The sequence below is a fragment of the Crinia signifera genome, chromosome 2 (genome assembly GCF_055691185.1).
Source record: "Crinia signifera chromosome 2, ASM5569118v1, whole genome shotgun sequence".
NCBI classification, from domain to species: Eukaryota; Metazoa; Chordata; class Amphibia; order Anura; family Myobatrachidae; genus Crinia; species Crinia signifera.
The window spans coordinates 190678697-190701348 of NC_139218.1; the positions used below are offsets into that span (position 1 = coordinate 190678697).

The following is a 22652-nucleotide window of genomic DNA, read 5'->3' on the forward strand; positions in this document are numbered from 1 at the left end:
GTGCCTTTGAAGAGGACACTAAGTGACTGGCGCCTTTGAGGAAGAGACTCCGCGGCCGGCACCTTTCGGCTATTTCACACACTGCGGTTCCTACCACACGGCAAACCACCACATGGAAAAACCAGGTTGATTTTGCCATGCAATTGATTGCTGCTTTAAAAATGGGAAAACTCTCCCAAAATCTCTCACTTTCTTTTTTCTCACACCCTATTAAATTTGGCCAATATTGTATATATATATATATATATGGAGAACAGACTCTTGTTTCGCGCCACTTATTCTGTATTACTATGTTTGGGCTGCCGGACTTACAAAGACCCCTGTTGGATGGGGACAAGGAAAATGTGGACAGCAATTGAAAGTTGGCGCCCCTTATTCAGACCTTTAATGATTGAGTCTGTGTAGCCTTTTAACAGATTTCAGAATAATCAAAGTAAAGTCCAAAATTTATATAAATTTATTAAAATGTCTCTTGTTCAATGTGACTGTGGTACTTGTTTCAGACCATAAAAAGTTCAATGGTAAAATTCACAACAATAAATAGACGATCCCAACGCGTTTCGTCCCTACATGGGACTTCATCAGGGGTTCGCTATGAACATAAAAAATACACATAGTTTTTAAATATGACAATTCATACATCCATTTGTTTAAAAATAACATAGTATACGGACTTTACTTTTATAGGATCTATTATACTAACATTTAGTTGGCTAAATTAATCTAAGTGCATCGATTGATGGTCTGGTACATAACGGAAAGATGGAAGAACAGGTGATAGGAAGTTGAAAGAAAAAGGGGTTTTCATGAGGGTTGTGGATAAAAGACATACCAAAAAGCATAGATACAATTTCCACAAATTTTCTTGAATAGGATGAAGCTTCGACAAGATGTTAATGTACTAAGTCCTTTCCCAATGTGCCTGGTGGAAAAAAATGTACCATTTTATAAATATCTTTCTGATAGTTCAGAATGTACTTTACGTAAGAATAGGGAATTTCTAAAAGGAAGGACTCTTGACAAATGTTTTATCAATTCTATTCGGGTGATTACACCATTCACAATCGATAGTCCAAAAAGGCACTTACGTTTTGAAGTTTTTAGACCTTGTCGCAAGATTTCAATCTGTGCGGAGGGCTTTTTAGTCCATATATAAATGAAATAGCTGTGGGCATATATACAAATTAGAATATACCGGGCATGGAATTATAAACGGACCCCCCCTTTCAGGAGCTGTGGTTCATTATTATACTGAAACTATTACCTTAGGATTTGGAGGATCTTGAATACTTTTTTTGCTAATCCGTCAAAAAATATTTTTTGACGGATTAGCAAAAAAAGTATTCAAGATCCTCCAAATCCTAAGGTAATAGTTTCAGTATAATAATGAACCACAGCTCCTGAAAGGGGGGGTCCGTTTATAATTCCATGCCCGGTATATTCTAATTTGTATATATGCCCACAGCTATTTCATTTATATATGGACTAAAAAGCCCTCCGCACAGATTGAAATCTTGCGACAAGGTCTAAAAACTTCAAAACGTAAGTGCCTTTTTGGACTATCGATTGTGAATGGTGTAATCACCCGAATAGAATTGATAAAACATTTGTCAAGAGTCCTTCCTTTTAGAAATTCCCTATTCTTACGTAAAGTACATTCTGAACTATCAGAAAGATATTTATAAAATGGTACATTTTTTTCCACCAGGCACATTGGGAAAGGACTTAGTACATTAACATCTTGTCGAAGCTTCATCCTATTCAAGAAAATTTGTGGAAATTGTATCTATGCTTTTTGGTATGTCTTTTATCCACAACCCTCATGAAAACCCCTTTTTCTTTCAACTTCCTATCACCTGTTCTTCCATCTTTCCGTTATGTACCAGACCATCAATCGATGCACTTAGATTAATTTAGCCAACTAAATGTTAGTATAATAGATCCTATAAAAGTAAAGTCCGTATACTATGTTATTTTTAAACAAATGGATGTATGAATTGTCATATTTAAAAACTATGTGTATTTTTTATGTTCATAGCGAACCCCTGATGAAGTCCCATGTAGGGACGAAACGCGTTGGGATCGTCTATTTATTGTTGTGAATTTTACCATTGAACTTTTTATGGTCTGAAACAAGTACCACAGTCACATTGAACAAGAGACATTTTAATAAATTTATATGAATTTTGGACTTTACTTTGATTATTCTGAAATCTGTTAAAAGGCTACACAGACTCAATCATTAAAGGTCTGAATAAGGGGCGCCAACTTTCAATTGCTGTCCATATATATATATATATATATATATATATAATAGCCCGTTGTATATGTAAAAAGTGGTGGGGGGTAGGTATGGGTGTGCGGGGATGCAACTTCTGTATTAGCCTAGGGCAGCTGTAACCCTTAATCAGGCCCTTCCCACACCCCCTGTTAGCAGGGATCCTCTGGAGGAAGGATAACTGGTTCTCTGGACTTGGTACTAATGAAGAAATGGAAACAGCTGGGACTCAGCAGTATAGGTACTCAGGAACAATGGGACTTGAGCCATCGAAGCAATGGAGCTGCAGGGACGCTGCAGGTATAATATCAATGAGGTAAAGGAGACTGCGGGGACACTGCAGTGCAGGGTCTTCAGGACCACTAGGGTTTGATACTAGAAAGGCAATGGAGACTGCAGGGACACTGCAGCATATGTTTTAAGAATCCCTGTTATTTAATTCCAGTAAAGCAATGGAGGCTGTGGGGACACCGCAGTGAAGGTTTTCAGGATCACTGAAATTTGGTTACCAGCATAGTAATGGATGCTGTGGGTACACCACAGTGCAGGATCTCAGGATCTTTTGGATTGGTTACCAGCGTAGTAATGGAGGCTGCAGGGACACCGCTGTGCAGGTTTTCAGGATCACTGGGATTTGGTTACCAGCGAGGCAATGGGAACTCTGGGATGCTGCAGAACAGTCCTTCAAGGAATGCCAAGAAGCCAGAAAGTGCTTGGGATGGAAACTGCACTCTGTCTTAGCACACTCACAGGAGCAAAAATGAGGAGAAGGGAAAGTGCAAAGGGACCTAACGTCTAAGGAAGTTGGTACTAGGTGACTCAGGCCGAACCCCACCTGAGTGGTGAAAGGGGTCCCCCTTGACCCAATTCACACTTGGTGGGCAGAACCTTGTGCGGTTCCCAAACCCTTTCCTTCCCAGTACACACTCACAGGAGGTAATGGAGCTCATTGTAGCAGGAACAGACAACAAAGCACAGGCAAATAGCAGTGTGGCTATATTCCCCTAGGTGACAGTTGATTGAAGTTGGAGACAAAGGGAGTTCTTATAGGGTCTCAGGTGATCAGCTGCCTGGAACTGTCATGGCGGTGCCAATGTTCTGCACAGGCAGGAAATACCGGCATGGTGAATGTGGCACAGTTTGGCTCTGGCTGCAGGACTGGAAAATGACAGCATGGAGTACACAATGGGATTGTTGGCTCTGCAGAGTCTTGGCAGATGACAGGATGCTGCCCAGGACGCAGTGTAGGTGATATATAGCGCAGCTGGGGAGCACTATCTCTCCCGTGCTGCCCACCATTTTTATCTCCTTATTCTCCTCCCCACCTTTTTCCCAAGCTTCTTACCTCCCACTCTCTAAGGAGCCCATTTCTCAAGGATCGCATTTACAATGCGATCTGGGTAGGAATATCTCATGCGATCGCATGCACCTCCCGCAAAATCGCATGCGATTTAATGCAATTTTATAGAGTGCGATGCCATTTAATGTACTATACACTTGTATGACATACAATGGGATTTAGGCACCCCCCCCACTATCCACACCACCCCGAAGTGTGGCGAGCGGCGGCGGAACGCGTCCTCCCGACCTTTTCATACCCCCCACTATCCACGTCGGCTATATAGTGTAGCAAGTGCAGCGAGCCACCGAGCCCGAAGCGTGGCGAGCGGGCACGGAATACATGTAACATAATACGCTTCGGGCTCGGTGGCACGCTGCGCTCGCCACACTATATGAAAGGTGATGCTATCTCATCGCACCGCCCAAGGCCAGAGAGCAGTGATTTGCTTAGTGGGCGCCCGGCTAATACATAAGTACCGAATATTACTGCCCAGGATCACATTGTAAAATGCGATCCTATCGGCAGGATGTATCATCCCCCATGCGCAGGGACAGGACTCCGAAAGAATCCAGCAATGTGCTGAACCGGAAACCGGGGGGTCTGTGCATGCACGGTTAGCGCTGACCCCCTGCCAACCACGCTGACTGCACTGTCCCTGCAGCAGTGCGGTCCATAGCCCATAGGCTAAAGCGGACTTTTGCCATCTCAGAAAGGTGTGGCTCAGGGATGCGAAGCGCTGCTGCCTGAAGCTGATACATTGGGCAGCTTTACATTTCCCATAGAAACCTATGGGGGATGCGGCCGGCAGCGATGCAGGAGGGATCACATCAAGAACCAGAGATTCCTGCTGCAGCCCCTCCTACATACATTTGTGTGATACTTTAACATTTGCATCAAACCCCCGAAAACACCAGCCGCAAATATTGAATGATAAATGGGCTCCTATAAGTCTCACACCCTCTCTTTCCCCCTTCCTCTTTCTCTCTAGATGGCGCTATTTCTCTCTTTTAAGTTAATTTAATGACAGATTAAAAAACAGAAACCATGTAAATATAATTAACCAAGTTTTATTTAAAATGCAATGCTTAGACATAATTAATCATACACTACATAAAATAAAAAAAATGTTATCGTATTTTATACCTTATTGAATCTTTTGTACTTTTGCTTTCATGGGAGTTTCAGGTGTGTTTGCGGTAAAGTGCAAATTATCCCATATTTAAATAATAATGTATATGTTAACGTGAAGTGGTTATTTTGAGAAGCCACTGACCAGAGCCAGATTTACCCCCATTGTATGAGCCAAAAGGTTTATGTGGGCATTATACAAAGGTGCAGCAGTATATACCACTGGGAATTTGGTGAGTTTATGCAGAGATATGCTGAAATGGTAGAATGGAGGCAGAGCCTCATTGTCATAGACCTTTTTATTATAAATATGACTAAAATAACAAAAGAATATATTTATAATATAATGTCTTTATATTCCAAACTTTTTAGAATACTAGAGTAATACAAGCAGAGGCGTAACTAGATATTCGTAGGCCCCATAGCAAAAGTTTGTAAGGGCCCCCTGTTAAGCAACTGATGGTGATAAATGTATGCAAAACATATTAGTTTGACAGCAAAGATGGGCCCCCTTCAGCTCTGGGCCCCATAGCAGCTGCACCCCCTGCACCTATGGTAGTTACGCCCCTGAATACAAGTAATCCTCTGCCTCGTGTCACTGGTTTAGAAGTGCATCTGTCTATCCATAATTATTGCAAACAGACTATGGGTTCTTCTTGTTGAATTTGAATACAGGCGGTAATAGGATACTAATCTCTGATCTGGATAATGAGAACAGTTAAACCAGCCCAAGTGTGGAATAAATATACATACATAGCTGTTATAAGTGAGTAGCATCCATCTGGCATGTTACATGTTCTGGCATTTTCTGACTATACAGTAATCATCATGAGGATTAGTCTATAAGGGCAGGACAGAATAGTGAACGATAGGGTTAAGCATTACAGTCAGAACCCAGAACATGAGTCAGCTATATTGGTGTCGGGTGTATGTACAGATAACTCTTTCCAGGAGCAGAAGGGTGGGGTGAGCTGTGAGTGATGTGTGATCTACAGGAGCAGTAGCAGCACTTCAAAGTTCTCTATGTACAAAATATGTTGACATAGGGGTGTATTTCCCGTTTACATACGCCTGTACTTTAAGATCAGAAATAAAAAGGTAATAAACGTTGATGAGACACAGAGCGATCATGAGTAGTACTCATTTATTTATTTTTTATCATTTCAATTTATCAGCCATAAATATTTACTGTGCATATTAGATGCTGTGTGTCCATAAGTTATACATCCCAAGTGCCAAATAAAAGTTTTTTTTTAATTTAAAGTTTATTTTGTCTAATTTGTCTGTAATGTACTTTTGCTACTGCTATATAAGTCAGGTGCAGGCCAGCCATGTTTTAGGTTGCAGTGGCTGCATGTGAAGTCACGTACAGCCACCGCAGGCCTGGCCCGGACATGTCTGCATTTTCTGGGCTACTCTAAGAAAACGCTGCATCCCACATCTGCAGCACCGCATCAGCAGCTTAGACAGCCCCCCTTGATACGGCTTTTTTGACCCAATATCCTGATTTTACTTTTGGGAGGTGGAGGAGCTGTGCTACTGGTTGCAGCTCTACCTGGGCCATGCTGTGGACTCGTTACAGCGAGCTGCAGCTGAGTGAGGCGCCAGAGTATTCAGGGCTGACGGCAATGTGGAAGACTTTGTCAGCGCCCTGATTACTCTTGCGCCTTATTCAGCTGCCTACTTTGCATAATGGTAGGGCCAGCCCTGGATGTACCTGGATTTTGCAAAGGCCTTTGATACCGTGCCACAGCTTGATCAATTAAATGGAGGATTTGGGACTAGGGGTAAAAATATGTAGCCGGGTAAGAAACTGGCTGCAGGATAGAGAACAGATAATGAATGTAAAGTGCATGTTCAGGTTGGATACCTGTCCTAAGTAACGTACCACAGGGTTAGGGCTAGGGCCTCTTCTAATCAATATATTCATTAATATTATAGAGAAGAGAATACTCAGCAACTTATCCATCTTTGCAGATGACTCAAAACTGGGTAAGGTAATTAGAATGGACAAGAATGTATCCACACTACAGAAGGACTTAAAGAAACTAGATGAGTGGGCATAGAATTGGAAAATGAGGTTCAATGTTCAATGTTGATAAATGTAAAGTTATGCACCTTGGGAAACATAACCAGTATGCTAACTGCAAACTAAATGTGGTAGAATTTGGTATATCAGAACTGGAAAAGGACCGAAGAGTGCAAATTCACAAGTTGGGGTGCAGCACTCAGTGCCATGGCACAGCCAATAAGACCAACAAGATACTGGACTGTATAAAAAGAGTCATGAAAGCTAGGGACATCAGTGCAATTATACCACTGTACAAGGAACCGGTTAGACCTCATCTATAATTTGGAGTGCGATTCTGGGCTCCGCACTACATAAAGGACATTATAGAACTGGAAAAAGTCCAGGGGAAAGAAACCAAGCTAATAAAAAGGATGGAGTCTATGAGAACAGATTAGCCAAATTAGGAATGTTTACACTGGAAGCGAGACGTTTAAGGGGAGACATGCTTAACACGCACAAATATATCAGGGGGCAATATATTGAACTGACACCCTATTTACATCTAGGGCACAAGAACATGCACTCACACTGAGGGGAGAAAAGATTTCGTACCCTTAGAAAGAAAAGCATTTTTATGGTTAGAACAGTAAAGGCCCCCAAACATTAGGCCGACTTGTCCTAGGGACAAGTCGGACCCAATTCTCCTGCGAGACGCCCGGCAGCTCCCCGGGAAGCTCACATACAATGTGGCACTTGATGTGCCATTTTTTACATATGATAAATCGCATAAGATTTATCAAATATAAAATAAACCAGGGAGCTGCCGGGCGGTGAGCAGCGGCGGCAGTGGGGGCTGGCAGCAGCATCTCTGGGTGCCGCGGGGGGTGGCGGTGACAGTGGGGCGGGCGGCGGTGATAATCACCGTGCTCTCACTGTGCAGCTTGCTGGCAGCAGCGTCTCTGGGTGCAGCGGGGGATGCCGGTGACAGTGGGGCGGGCAGCAGTGATAATCCTCAAGCTGTCACTCAGCGGGCGGGCAACGGTGGCTATTACATCTTTAAAATAACATGTCAAATGAGTGCCGAAATCGCATGGAATCGGCCCAAAATCACATAGTGTATGGGGGCCTTAAAAGTATGGAACTCCTCTTCCAGAAGAGGTGGTGTCAGAAGCTCAATAAATACATTTAAAATAAGATTGGACAAGCATTTATTGTAAAAAAAAAAAACATCTAGGGCAGGGCTGGGCAACACTGGCCCTCCAGATGTTGATGAACTACACATCCCAGCATGCCTTGCATCAGTTTCAGCATGGTCACATAGCAAAACTCAAAGAGGGGAAGCCCAAAGGGCTAAATAGAAGCGCTGGTTTTTATGTGCTTGAAGGATCACACTATTGCACACTGTTGCTGCCCCCTGTCAGAGTTTGTGTAACTCAGGCAGAACAGAAAAAGGATAAGGACATGCAGTTTGGACTATCATGTACTTTCAGGGGGTGCAGTGGTGTGCAGCACAATAATAAACACTTTTTTATATCAATATAAAACATTTATTTAAAACAATAAAAAACACAATAATAATAATACATATATGTGGACTTCAGAGATTTTTCATTGCAATTGCATAACAGACATACATGACATACAACATTTAACACACAGAGGCTTTTTCAGGCATATTTGGCTGGTATGAGGCTGGATGAATTGAAAGTCATTAGAGGCATCAATTAATTACTTTATTTTTAAGCAAGGCTTTATATTTACCAGTCCCGCACAATTGTGAGAGACGAATCTCAAAGGTGTTGTGTCCAGCTCAATTAGTGTCCATATTCTTGGATACACTGTTTCCTCTACATAATTAGAGGTGCTCTCCTGCTGAGTATGGAGAAATGATGAGAGCTCTGCAACACCAATATGTACAGCGGCTGCTCTGGCTTGTAGTAGCAGCGATGAATTGCGGTATCTGGATCAGGTAATCAGTGGTCAACAACAAAACGCGTTTCTCCGCCTTGTTATCAGCGGCTTCCTCAGTTGACAACTGAGGAAGCCGCTGATAACAAGGCGGAGAAACACGTTTTGAGCTGGACACAACACCTTTGAGATTCATCTCTCACAATTGTGCGGGACTGGTAAATATAAAGCCTTGCTTAAAACAAAGTAATTAATTGATGCCTCTAATGACTTTCAATTCATCCAGCCTCATACCAGCCAAATATGCCTGAAAAAGCCTCTGTGTGTTAAATGTTGTATGTCATGTATTTCTGTTATGCAATTGCAATGAAAAATCTCTGAAGTGCACATATATGTATTATTATTATTGTGTTTTTTATTGTTTTAAATACATTTTTTATATTGATATAAAAAATAGTGTTTATTATTGTGCTGCACACCACTGCGCCCCCTGAAAGTACATGATAGTGCAAACTGCATGTCCTTATCCTTTTTCTACATAGCAAAACTAATGCAAAGCATCCTGGGATGTGTAGTTCATTAACATCTGGAGGGCCGGTGTTGCCCAGCCCTGATCTAGGGGTACACCCGATAAATATAAGTTGGGCCAGAGCTGAACCAAAGTAAATAATACAAATAGAGATAAGGCTGCGGCCACACATCGCACTGGATACTGTTCAGCGAGACTGTATCGCCGCAAGGAGGCTGTGTGTGGCCACACACAGTGGAGTGGCTAGATCCTGCAGAACACGATCCGCCCCCTCCAGACCACATTTCATGTAGCACCTGCACTGTGTGAACACATACTGTCATGGGTTAAAGTGAGGGGGAACTGGTGGAACTGAGTTCCACCACCTCTAATGGTGAGGTGGAACATTTTAACCTCCACATTGGCTCTGAACAGTAATTCTCACAGAAAACCATTCTAGTTTGCAGGTGGATGCCAAAAACCCTATCTCTGGCCCTGTCTCTGTCTAATGGGAGTAGCGGAGGGGATTAGGTAGCCTACAGAAATGAGTTCCCCCACCTCTGCATGACCACTTTATGCCCTGCATACTGTACATTGAAATGTATGTGTTCATATTGAAATGCAGTGGTCCCGTCTTCCGGTCCTAGGACAGCATGCTACAGTAAGACCTGACAGCTGTGGCCACACCGCAAAACACATGCGTGCAGGCGCTATGCGGCACAGCGGATCACTTGGTCGGACCGTCCTTAGGCACAATATAAGCTGACCCTAACCATGTTACAGTCCCTTTTCATATTGAGGCCTCCCGACTGCCAAAGCAGCACCCACCTCACTTCCCCTCCACCACCAGAATTAAATGACGATTGCAGCCTCCTCCATCACCATTTGCAAAATAAAAAAAAAATAAAAAAAGATTCACCTAGCAGGACTCATGCAAGTGAGCAGACTGTAATGCACCTTAGCATCTGTGTGACACCTAGGCACTTGCCTAACCTGCATGGTGGGAAATCCACCACTGACCACCTCAACATTTTCAGGGCTGTAAAGTAGGTATTGGTGGCAGTGTGTGTTGTTTGGTGGGCAGTGAAGGCCCCAATCCACATAGTTACATAGTTACATAGTAGGTGAGGCTGAATAAAGACTTGCATCCATCTAGTTCAGGGGTGGGCAACTATTTTGGCTGGGGGGCCGCTTAACCCTTCCAGTAAATATTCGAGGGCCGTACATGTACGTACACACACACACGCAAAGTGGGGCCCCTACCTACACAACTTAAAATATATATATAAAATAATGTAGGCCCAACTGGCAGCTGCTCACTAATTTTTAAGGGCCGTGGAGCAAGAGGAGCCAGGATATTATATATGTGTAGTGAATGAAGGATTTTTCAACAGGTTTTATATTGTGGGTAGAAAAACTGACACTTTTTTCATCTGAGTGCCTCCTTCATTCACTGCCTATCCATCGCCATTTTGGATGGGCACCAGGGTTGGAGACCAGAAAGGGAGAGTGCCAGGCCACCAGAAATATATATATATATATAATGTATAGGTGTATATATATGTATAGGTATATATACAGACACATATATATATGTGTGTGTGTGTGTGTGTGTGTGTGTGTGTGTGTGTGTGTGTGTATGTATGTATGTATGTATACATATACATACATATATATATATATATATATATATATATACACCTATACATATATATATATATGTATGTATGTATACCTATACATATATATATACATATATATATATATATATATATATATATATATATATACACCTATACATATATACCTATATATTTATATATATCATATGCACATAGAATAATTTGCTGTTAGCTCCTTACTTTTTTTATTTTTCAGGTGCTGAGAGAGGGGAAGCCTCCTGGCATTGCTGGAGATGCCTGCATGCATAGCCGTCAGCCGCGTCATGCACAACCTGGCAAAACCCGACTTCACTGCGCCCGCCCCAGCAGCATAACTGGGAGTGTGGGAATGGACACGGTCACGCGGCGGCTGCATCAACCAATAGCGGGGAGGTGGCTGCCGCGTCACTCCCAAACTCCCAGTAACTCTGTGCGCGGCGGGCGCAGTCTTTCAGTACCGCACTTTTAGCCCTGCGGCTGCCCGTTAAATGACAAGCGGCTCAGCTAGTCGGCCGCTTGTCATAGTGACAGAAGTCAGTGCAGCGGGCCAGACCTGAGCGTCTCGCGGGCCGCACCCGGCCCGCGGGCCGCCTGTTGCCCACCGCTGATCTAGTTCAACCTAGGTTTATAATAGCTTGTCCCTTGTTGTATAGTATGTTCTGATATTTTAAAGAAAGATAATGGGCCTTATTCTAGTTCACTCTTTCTGACAAAATCCTTCTTAAATGGACAAAACCATGTGCACTGCAGGGGGCAGATGTAAAATGTGCAGATAGAATTAGATTTGGGTGAGTTATTTTGTTTCTGTGCAGGGTAAATACTGGCTGCTTTATTTTTACACTGCAATATAGATCTCACTTTGAAGTAAAACCCCACTAAAATCTAATTCTCTCTGCACAAGTAACATCTGCCCCACCTGCAGTGCACATGGTTTTGTCCATCTAAGAAGGATTTTGTCAGAAAGAGTGAACTAGAATAACCCCTATGTTTCTTATTTGTTCCCATGGATGTTTTTAACCAATAAATGTTTATCCAACCTTATTTTAAACATATGTATTGTGTCTGCCGACACCACTTCTCCAGGAAGAGAGTTCCAAAGTTTGACTGATGAACAAAATCTTTTTTCTTCTAATCTAAACTTGTGCCCTTGCGTCCTAGATCCCTTTCTAGCCGAAAAAAGGGTGTTTGACAGTTCCTTATATTGGCCCCTGATCTATATGTACATGATGAGCATGTCCCCCCTTAAATGTCTCCTCTCTAGTGTAAATAGTCCAAAATTGCTTAATCTCTCCTCACAGGTTAAATCCTCCATTCCCCTAATAAGCTTTGTAGCTCGTTATTGGATTTTTTTCAAATTCTATGATGTCCTTTTTATAGTGTGGGGCCCAGAATTGTACTCCATATTTAACGTGAGGTCTAACCAATGCTTTGTGCAGTGGCATATTTACTTTTTTGTCCCTAGTTTCCATGCCCTTTTTATTCCTTGCTAGAATTTTGTTGGCCTTTTTTGTTGCTATATTACATTGAGCACTACACCATAGTTTGTTGTCTATTTGGACTCCTAGATCTTTTTCGAGTACTGAATTACCCAATTCATCCCCGCTTAGGTTATAACTAGCACACTGGTTATGTCTCCCAAGGTGCATGACCTTGCATTTGTCCACATTGAACCTCATCTTCCACTTTTTTGCCCACTCATCTAGATTGTCAAGATCATTTTGAAGCATGGTGACATCTTCTGATGATTTAATAACTCTGCTCAGTTTTTTATCGTCCGCAAGGATGGATACATTGCTGAGTAACCCCATCCCAATATCGTTAATAAAAATGTTAAATAAAATGGGCCCTAGAACCGAACCCTGTGGCACTCCACTTAGTACTGGTATAATATTATATACGGCGCTGTTCACGACCACTCTTTGTTCTCTATTACACAGCCAGTTCCCTACCCATCCACAGATATTTGCCCCTAATCCCATGTCCTCCATTTTATTTATCAACCTCTTGTGTGGTACTGTATCAAAAGCTTTAGCAAAATCTAGGAAGACCACATCTACAGCGTTTCCATTATCAAGGTTTTTGCTAACCTCATCGAATCCTAGTAAATTAGTTTGGCATGAACGATTTTTCACAAACCCATGTTGGTTACCACTAGGGCAAGGTATTGCATGCGGTACCTTGCATGTAATACCCACCAACTCACCCGGCAGCTGCCGAGTGGGAGGATTGCATATTATACATTGCATACGGTCCTTTCGTATTAAATGTTTCTTATGCGATCCTAGCCAGGGCTACAGGCTGCGATGAATATTCATGGCAGCGCATAAAATCTAAAACTGCGATGCGAGGTGCACGGGAAAACGCGTCACAACACAATCACAGGAAAATTACATGCGCACTAGTGGACGGCCGCCTTTAGTTAAGGTTTTACTTAGGGTGCTAAGAGGCTTACACTGGCTCTGGGCATATAGCCACACTTCCTTGCACCTGTGAGAAATCAATTACATTAATTAAATCACCCCTAATGCTGTGTACACACGGGAGAGATAGGTGCTATAATCGCTGGGAATATGGTCGCAGGCGACCATATTGCCAGTGATTGGGAGTGTGCCCCGGCGATAAATCTCCGGGTGCGCGCTCCCGTTTTCTGCCCCATTGTAATCGCTGGTCGCAGGAGCTTGCTCCTGCGACCAGCTAATTACCTCTGCGGCACCCCCAGCAGAGGTTCGTTTTCAACAGCGACCATCTCTGGTCGCTTGTTGAAAAAGAGACACTGAGCAATATATTGCTCAGCAATATATTGCAAGCAATATATTGCTAGCAATATATCTCCCCCCGTGTGTACGCACCTTTAATGTTAAATCGCTAAGGTCCTTTTGTATAGGAATTTTAGTGTTTATTCAAGATGGTCTTAAATAATATGCTCCACTGGTGGAGCATATTATTTAAGACCAAGTGTTATGTGTGCAGTATGTCACAACACAAATATTTTTATTAGAAATGTGAATGGCATTTATGAAAAAAATCTATAAGCCAGAGGGTTCTCATATTCGGTCCTTAGGACCCCAAACAGATCATGGCCCTTATTCTGGTTGGTGCGGTCGAGCCGCATATGCGGCTCCGACCGCACCAGACGAATCCCCGCCTACAAGACGGATCGGCACGGCCGTCCGTACACGGACGGCTGCCGATCCGCATGAAAATGGTGGAGGCGTACGCCTCCACCATGGTGGGAGCTGCCCCCTGCATTCGATGGTCGTCGACCATCGAAGGCAGGTCCGCACGCCGTGGCAGCTCCCGCAAGCTGAGACCACACGGACAATCGTCCGTGTGGTAGCTTGTATGGGGGCTGAAAGCTGACATCCGGCGACGTCAGCTTTCCGCCCCCATGAGTTGCGTCATGGCCTCATTACCATGCGTACGCCCCGCGTTTGCATGGGAACGCCCATGAAACGCGGGGCGTATACATAGGGAAATGAGGGCATGAAGCCCCTCACGCCCCTATACGCCCCCTTTGCGGCGTACTAACGCTATGTGCGGCGAATTCGCCTGCACATGCGCAGATTGACCTCTGCGCATGTGCAGACGGAAAACATCGGCGGTACGGCCGCACGCGGGCCGTACCGCACGAACCAGAATAAGGGCCCATGTTTTCCAGGTCATCCGTCAGTCTTTAGTATGTGACAGTAATACACCTGTGCCCCTACTGGATGACCATGACCAGAAAAACGTCACTCATTGGGGTACCCGGGGATAGAGTATGGGAAGCTCCTACCAAGCTGTCACACACACAACTCAGCTACTTTTTGACAGCAATCATGGAGAAAATGTCAGCTGCAGCAGGGAAGGTTGTCCTGGCATCACTGGTACAGCCGCCGGGGAGTGGCCACCGACACCGCAGCGGGCACAGACACGGCACTGCGATTTTGTACCTGCAACTAAAGTGTTAACGAGTCCTATCACTGCAGCAAAGAGCTGCATATAGCCCCGCCCACCTGGGGGGCGTGGGTGCAGCGGCCGAGCCCCTGCTAGCCTTAGCCAGTGAGGGATAAGGAAAGCTGAAGTGGGCGTATCTGAAGTATGACGTCACTCTAGGAAGGTGTCACTGTGCGGTGTGAGGGGCCCGGGCTGGCAGCCTCCAGTGACTCTATAGGCACCTGGATGACGTCAGGCAGGTATGTCCCTTTGCCATAGGGAAGGGGCGGGATCCGGTCAGCGAGCTTCTGTGTGCGGTGGGTAGCTGTAGTAATTAGGGGAGACTTCCTGGGACAGACACTTATTACCGGCGCTGCGTGGTGATCCCAGTTAGCACGGTAGGACTCCCCCTCCCTTACGTATGTTATGTCTACTGTAGTTCCAAATGTATATGTCATGGTCACACTCTCTATTTAGTACAGTTAGTATATGCGCCTGGCCGAGAACTACAGCAGCCGTGTCACGGTGTCCCTCTTCCTAAAGCTACGTGGATATAACAGCGACAGTATATTTGCTCTTCTGAGATGTATCTAAATATGTGGCGGTAATTACATTTTTGCATCATTTGTGTAGCTTCATAGACAGTCGCATGGGATTTTAGTCCATGTGGTTAAAATTAGTTTTTATGCTCTTCAGTTAGGTACAGTAATTCTCGCCAATCCAGATCTTAGAAGAGATATATTAGTTTCAGGAGTAACAGGCTTGAACATTAATAACTGAGAGAGACGGGGCTATGCACCAATATACTAAACACCAAAACACTCTTGTATTTGAGTAATAGTCTACTCAATGTACATTATTATTATTATTATTATTATTATTATGATGTGTAAATATAGTAAGGTTAAACATATCCTTTATTAGGACACACCTGCCCCAATAGGAGAGAGAGTAATCGTACAATTGGATTCATAGAATTCTCTCTTGATATTAAAGCCACTTATGGGAGGAAAATATGTTAATCCTATACATATCACACTGCAGGCTACACTGCACTCCCTATAATGAAGATTACAGTCACATCTATGAATTTACTATCTTGTGTCCTGTACCTCTGTCTACCCATTTGCAAAAGTATACACTTTGCATGATAGATCTCCATTCTATCTAATAACATTCACTTTGTACTTTTCACTACTTTTTAAATCCAGTTTCTTCTTGTTATCCCTTCTGTTCCTCTTTACATACCTTTCCTGTCTTTTCCGTGTTCACTAATCATTATCCCTCCTGTGACCCACTTCTAACACAGATCTTATTTAACTAGTTAATCTCATCTTTAGTTTGTTTCCTAACAATTTCTACCTCATTCTTCTTCATATCTCTGCCCCACCTTCTTGACGGTGTTAGGGGCAGTTAGTGCAAAATATTAGTTCACATGGGTGTCACCAACAAATGTCAGTCACAAAATATGTGAACCTTATTATTTATTGGATATTTTATAAGCTCTGGTAAAGTCTAAAGGGAACTTCCCCTCAGAAAATAAGACAATAAACAAGTTCAATTTGGCCCAATTTGTCAATGTGGTTTTGCATAGTGGTGAGTAAAAACATTGTCTGTTGGGCAACCCTTTCATATTTAAACATTTCCTCCTCTATCTTTTCTAAATACATTTCTATAGCCCTTCTTTATCTATGATGTATTCTCCATCTCCCATTCTATTTACAGGAAATTTGTTATTATGCTGTTTATTCAAAGTTGAAATTCATTACTTATATTAGTGCTTATGCGTCCCTTCATGACTGTGCACTTTGTAATTCCTCTTGTCTGCATGTGCCTCCAATGCTGTTACTAACTATATAAAGATGAAATGAAATTACTTTATATGGTGCTTGTTTCCTAGCACGGCGCCCATCGTATGCCATCGCATACCACTAATTAAGGGATGCGATGGGACCCGATTTTCGGGTCCAAAGAGCCACACTGTACAATTTTAATATTGCGTCCCATCGCATGCCATTACAATGGCATGCGATGCGATTTTTAATTGTACAGGCACCCCGATGGGTGATTACTATGTTAAATGCACCCCCATTGTTAACGCCACCTCCACTATCAACGCCAACCTGAAGCGTGGCGAGCGCAGGGAGCCCTGCGAAGAGACGCGGAATACATGTGAAGTAATCCGCGTCCCCTCGCGGGGCTCGCTGCACTCGCCACGCTTGGGCTTCGGACTATATAAAATCAACTCCACGCAGACGTGGACAGTGGGGGTATGAAAAGGTCAGAGGACGCGTACTGCCGCCCCTCGTGGGCTCACTGCGCTCGCCATGCTTCAGGTTGGCGTTCAAAGTGGGTGTGGCGTTAACAATGGGGGTGCATTTAACATAGTGATCACCCATCAGGGTGCCTGTACAATTAAAAAATCGTTTTGATCGCATCGCATGCGATCGGGTTGCATGCAATGCGATCAAAACGATGGCATAAGAGGAAAATCGTGGGCGCTGTGCTAGGAAACAAGTACCCTTTTATATGAACCCATTAATGCACTGCAGGGAAGCATTATAATAATATAATAAAGTAAATATAACGTGTTCCAGACATGACTGAAGTTTACAGAGGAAAACTGACTATTTATACCCCTTTTACAACGAGGCAAAAAAACGGGTTTTTGCCTTGTGGACCAAGGTAATCGTCGTTGTAAAAGGGGCAGAGGTAGGGTGGTAGGGCAGTGTAAACGGATATGCTGGGTCATTTGACCCGGCTCCCATTTACACCAATAGGGGAGCCCAACCTCCCGACTGCAGCGTCCTGCAGTCATTATGGAGGCTGGGCGGGGGGGCGAACACAGCCGCTGCTGTCTGCTGTACTGTGCAGACAGCAGCGGAGCCAGGGAGGAGGGGAATGGATGCCTGTGAGCGGCATCCATTCACCTCGGGGGGGCTAGGGGGTGTATGGAGGTTTACCTTGGTGCTGGGCTTGCCCCCAGCGCTGCGGTATCGGCGTGGAAATTGGCTGTCCCGGAGCTTGGAGATGATGTCATTTCCAAGCGCCACACCCTGGACCCGTGTGCAGTGTAAACGGTGCCGGCCCGGGAATATTCCAGGTTGACACCCGCAGTGTAAATGGGGAAAATCCTGGATTTGAACCAGATTGTAACCATGTTCCAAATATCGGGTCGGATCCGGTATTTTGGTGGAAAAGCGGTATTATTTACCTATGCACTATGGAAGTCCTATCAGTGGATTTCTGAGGTAATCCGTGCACCAGATACTTTTATGGTTACAGCTTTACTTATTTCCATAGCATGCAGCAAAGTCTTAATCTCTGCAAGGTGTAGTAATGTATATTTTATGATTCAGTCACTCTCCTAATCTCCCTGGTGACTATTATGCCCTGCACACCAGGAGCGCCTAGTCTTCAGTGTCGCTCAGATCGCTCCGCACACAGCGATGTGTTCTGAGTGATTTGTCATGACCAGTGTTCTCTGGAGAGAGAACACTGGCCATGACTAGATTTAAATCTAGTCAGGCACTAGCGATGCACGGTCGTGCTGCCGGGGCCATACACATGGAACAATCCGTGCTTCATTTCTAAGTGTTCTAGTGAATCGGTTAGACCCCGTGTGTGTGGCCCATACGTGACTGGTTTTAGCATTAGCTCTGTGAGCCAGTGGAGTATAGGCATTCCTGTGGTATATTATATATACATTATTATGAATAGCTAATCAGTTCTGTTCCTAGCTGTGCTTTATATTGCTTATACAGTCCTGCAAAATAATAAATGTAACAGGAATAGGATCTGGATGATAGGTCAATAGTCATATGGTCGACATAGTTAAACATTGTCAAATGGTCAACATGTCAATGGACGACACATGAAAATTCTGGGGGAATTTTTTTTTTTTTTTACCTTTTCATACTTAAAATCCACTTTAACTCTAATTGGGAACAGTGAAGTGTGCCAAGACCCAAAGTACATTGAGCCAGGTTATTGCTAAATGAACCACTTCAGCGGGCTGTCCCGGAAATTTCCAGGCATACCATCAATATGAAGGTGTGCGCCAGTGGTGCCTGCAGCTGTGCACCACTGCCGCAGCACCTCTCCGGGGCACCCCCCAGTGTGTGCTCCCCCTTCCCCTCCGGTGATCGTACACCAGAGCTCCCCTGATGCATTTAGATGCAGTGAGCAGGCGGCAGGCTCGGGAATGTTCGGCGTGGCATTGGGGGACTCGGGAGTTTGGGCGAAAAAGTCCTCCCGAGCCGCCCGAACATCCCCGAGCCTGCCACCTGATCACTTTCTGCTGTGAATGGGGGATGTGTGTGTGTGTGTGTGCGGGGGGCAGTACGTTGTGTGGTCAGCAACTTTCTCTCATTCTATTGGGTAAATTTGCTAAAGATGTGTACATGGTGCGATCCAGTCAGGTGTCGGCATCTGCTGGCAGGGAGGAAGGGATTGAGCAGCATTGCCCTCGTTCCAAAGGGATACGGTCATTAGGTCTACAACAACTAGGTCGACAAGCATTGGGTCAACATGCAGCAAGGTCGACATTGGCTAGGTCGACAGTCCAAAGGTCGACATGGGGTTTTTCACTGGTTTTTGAGCCGGCATGTGCCGACAGGTGGTATTTCATGCCGTACCATCCACTAGGGCATGGTGGGAGAATAAAATAGTGTGTCAAGCATAGTGAGGCACCGTGCCTGAAGCATCGCGAGCATTGTGAGGGGATGCGGTGCACTTCAAACTGTGTCCAAAAAAAACAGTGAAAACCCCCATGTCAACCTTTTTGACTGTCGACCTAATGCTTGCATCGACATAATGTCATGTTGACCTAGACCCATGTCGACCTTGACCCATGTCGACCTTGCTGCATGTCAACCTAGTGATGTCGACCTAGTTGTTGTAGACCAAACAATCCACACCCGTTCCAACATTGTAGAAATAGACTGTGCTGCACAGTCTATTTCTACTTTTGATTCTGGGGCTGCGCATCAGGATCAAATCAGGATTGGGTGTGGGCAAACATGGTGCGATTTACACTAACTTGCTATCGATTTTGACAAATTGCACCGTGTGTACATAGCATTAGATTGGAGTTCTACTGAAGAAGAGATGTTGCCGATAGCAGATTCTATCTATTATCTTCTAGAGACTGCTAAACAAATTAAAAGTATGTCAAATCAATTACTTGTACACTGATTAATAATTATTTGGTCCTTATTTTGTAAAGTCATATGCATTACTGCTGCAGTTGTTGTCATTTATGTTTTATTTTTCAGTACAGTTTTAGGGGAGTATTAATCAAAGGAGAGAGAGAGAGAGAGAGAGAGAGAGAGAGAGAGAGAGAGAGAGAGAGAGAGAGAGAGAGAGAACTAACTAATCACTAACTAATTTTTTTTTAAACACAACCTGTACAATGCGCATTAGAAGATATAATTTGTATTCTTTTGTTTTATTTATTTATATTCATTGTTTCTTGTGCATGAATCTATAGAATTTAACATTTGGATGTATTTTCAAAATGTGTCACATTGCAAACTGCATCTGTTTAATATTAAAGTTTTTTTTCCCTAAAATATAGTACAATTACTATATTTACAATTTTCCTTCACTTTCACAAACCTGAGCAATAACCAATGTCTTCAAGCTACACCGATCAGCCATAATATTAAATCCACTGACATGTAAAGTAAATAATGTTGATTAACTCATTTACAATGGCACCTGTAAAGGGGTGGGATTAGGTAGTAAATCAGGTATGGGGAACCCTCTGCCCTCCAGTTATTGATGAACTACACATCCCAGTTTACCCTGCAAAAGTTTTAGCATGGCCACATTACAAAACTGTAGCAGAACATGCTGGGATGTGTAGTTCAACAACAGCCAGGGCCAAAGGTTTCCCAGCCCTGCAGTATATGACCAGTAGGTTCTTGAAGTTTATGTGTTCAGAGCTGTACAAATGCTCAAGTTTAAGGATCTTTGACAAGTCAGAGCATCTTCAAAACGGTAGGTCTTCTAGGATGTTCCCAGTATGCAGTAGTTAGTATCTACAAAAATGGGCCAATAAAAGTCAGCTGACGGTGTCATGGGCACCCAGGGCTCATTGATGTGCATGAGTAAAGGCTAAGCCATTTGTTCCTAACCCACAGATCAGCTGCTGTAGAACAAATTGCTTAAAACTTTAATTCTGGCTATGATAGAAGGGTGTCAGTACACACAATGCATTGCTGTTTGTTGTGTATAGGCCTATGTAGCTGCAAGCCATTCTTCATGCCCATGCTGACCCTTGTCCACAACTGAAAATGCCTACAAATAGCATGTTTGCATCTAAACTGGAACTGGACTATGGAGCAATGGAAGAAGGTGGTCAGGTCTGATGAATGAAGTATTATTATACATCATGTGGACAGTTGTGTGCTTGTGCATCTTTTACTTGGAGAAGAGATGACACTTCTAGAAACTTCTAACCTCCTCTCAGCCTCTCACAGTGGTCTGACTCCTCTACTCATGAGGAAGGGCCACTTCCTTGACCTTGTTTTCACCAGGCTGTGCTCAGTCTCTGATTTTACTAACACTCCCTTCCCTCTTTCTGATCACAATCTCATTACCCTCTCGCTCTCCTCCATTACCCCAAGCTCACTGATATAGAAATCATGCAAGCTTACTCAAACCTGCAGAAATACTAATGCTATTCATTTTCCACAACTTTCCACCTCTCTGCAACAACAGCTCTCACTAATTTCTATACTTTCCTCTCCTGACTCTGCTGTTTCCCACCTGTACCAGACTCTTGGAACAGCCCTTGATGAAGTGGCTCCAGCTTCCCATTACACCCCACGCAGGGTTAGATGTCAGCCGTGGCACTCCAAGATAAGACAACTAAGAAATCGGTCACGTAAAGTAGAACGCCAATTGCGTAAATCTTGTAATCTGACTGATTTCCTCACATATAAGTTTGGACACTCACATATAATGCTTTGGACACTGCCAAACAAACGTACTTCCAATCTCTCATTTCTTCTCATGCCACCAACCCTAAGTAACTTTTTAACACATTTAAGTCTCTTCTGTACCCACCCCCTCCTCCCCCCACCGGCTACCATTAGTGCACAAGAACTTATTTTAAGGACAAGATTGATAACATCCGAGATGAAATGGTATGCTCCTCCACAACCTCTAACCTACTTTCTTCCCCACCTGAACCTTCTGGTTTCTGGTACTTTCTCTTCATTTGAGCCCACAAATGAAAAAGAAGTATCCACACTCTTCTTATCCTCCTACTCCACAACCTCTCCACTCGATCCTATACCTGCTGAAGTTATTAAAACTCCAACTCCTGTGCTTATCCCAACCTTAACTAAAATCTGCACTCTCTCTCTCTTGCTACTAGTACTTTTCCTTCTCTGTTCAAACATGCAGTGATTACTCCCATTCTGGAAAAAAAAACACAATTCTGACCCTAACTCTCTTTCTAACTACTATCCTATCTCTCAGCTCCCTTGCCTCTCCAAGCTACTGGAGATATGTGTCTACTCTTGCCTCACACACTTTCTTAACTCTCACACCCTATTAGAGTCACTTCAGTCAGGCTTTCGTTCCCAACACTCCACTGAGACAGCTCTAAAGGCCATTACACACTACTTATTCTTCTAAATCTCTCTGCTGTGTTTGACACTGTTGATCACACTCTTCTCATACAAACACTGCACTCCCTAGGTCTTAATGTTACAGCCCTTTCCTGGTTCTCAACGTACCTATCTGATTGCTCTTTCAGTGTTTGTTTGCTTCTCTGACTCTACCTCCTCTTCACTACCTCTGTCAGTTGGAGTTCCGCAAGGCTCAGTTTTAGGTCCTCTGCTTTTCTCAATCTATACCTCCTCTCTTGGCAAACTAATCAGCTCTTT

The 22652-nt window shown here is 43.7% G+C and overlaps 1 protein-coding gene and 2 long non-coding RNA genes across 4 annotated transcripts in view; 2 read left to right on the forward strand and 1 right to left on the reverse strand.

The window, feature by feature from the left end:
• Positions 1 to 471: 471 nt before the first annotated feature.
• On the reverse strand, positions 472 to 1142 carry LOC146058935 (uncharacterized). The gene is made up of 3 exons (XR_014470049.1): positions 1089 to 1142; positions 833 to 922; positions 472 to 592 (listed from the first exon to the last, which is right to left on the reverse strand). It is a non-coding gene; the product is annotated as an uncharacterized LOC146058935 (long non-coding RNA).
• A 346-nt stretch (positions 1143 to 1488) lies between these two features.
• Positions 1489 to 2159, forward strand: LOC146058936 (uncharacterized). The gene is made up of 3 exons (XR_014470050.1): positions 1489 to 1542; positions 1709 to 1798; positions 2039 to 2159. It is a non-coding gene; the product is annotated as an uncharacterized LOC146058936 (long non-coding RNA).
• A 12734-nt stretch (positions 2160 to 14893) lies between these two features.
• Positions 14894 to 22652, forward strand: part of LOC146060339 (protein 4.1-like) — a 158350-nt gene continuing 150591 nt past the window's right edge. Inside the window, exon 1 of one of the 2 annotated variants that reach the window (XM_083173448.1) lies at positions 14894 to 15011. The gene's annotated coding sequence lies outside the window, so the exon portion shown is untranslated. Of the gene's footprint in view, positions 15012 to 15246; positions 15356 to 22652 lie in introns of those variants that run through there. The other variant, XM_083173450.1, reaches the window with a different exon arrangement.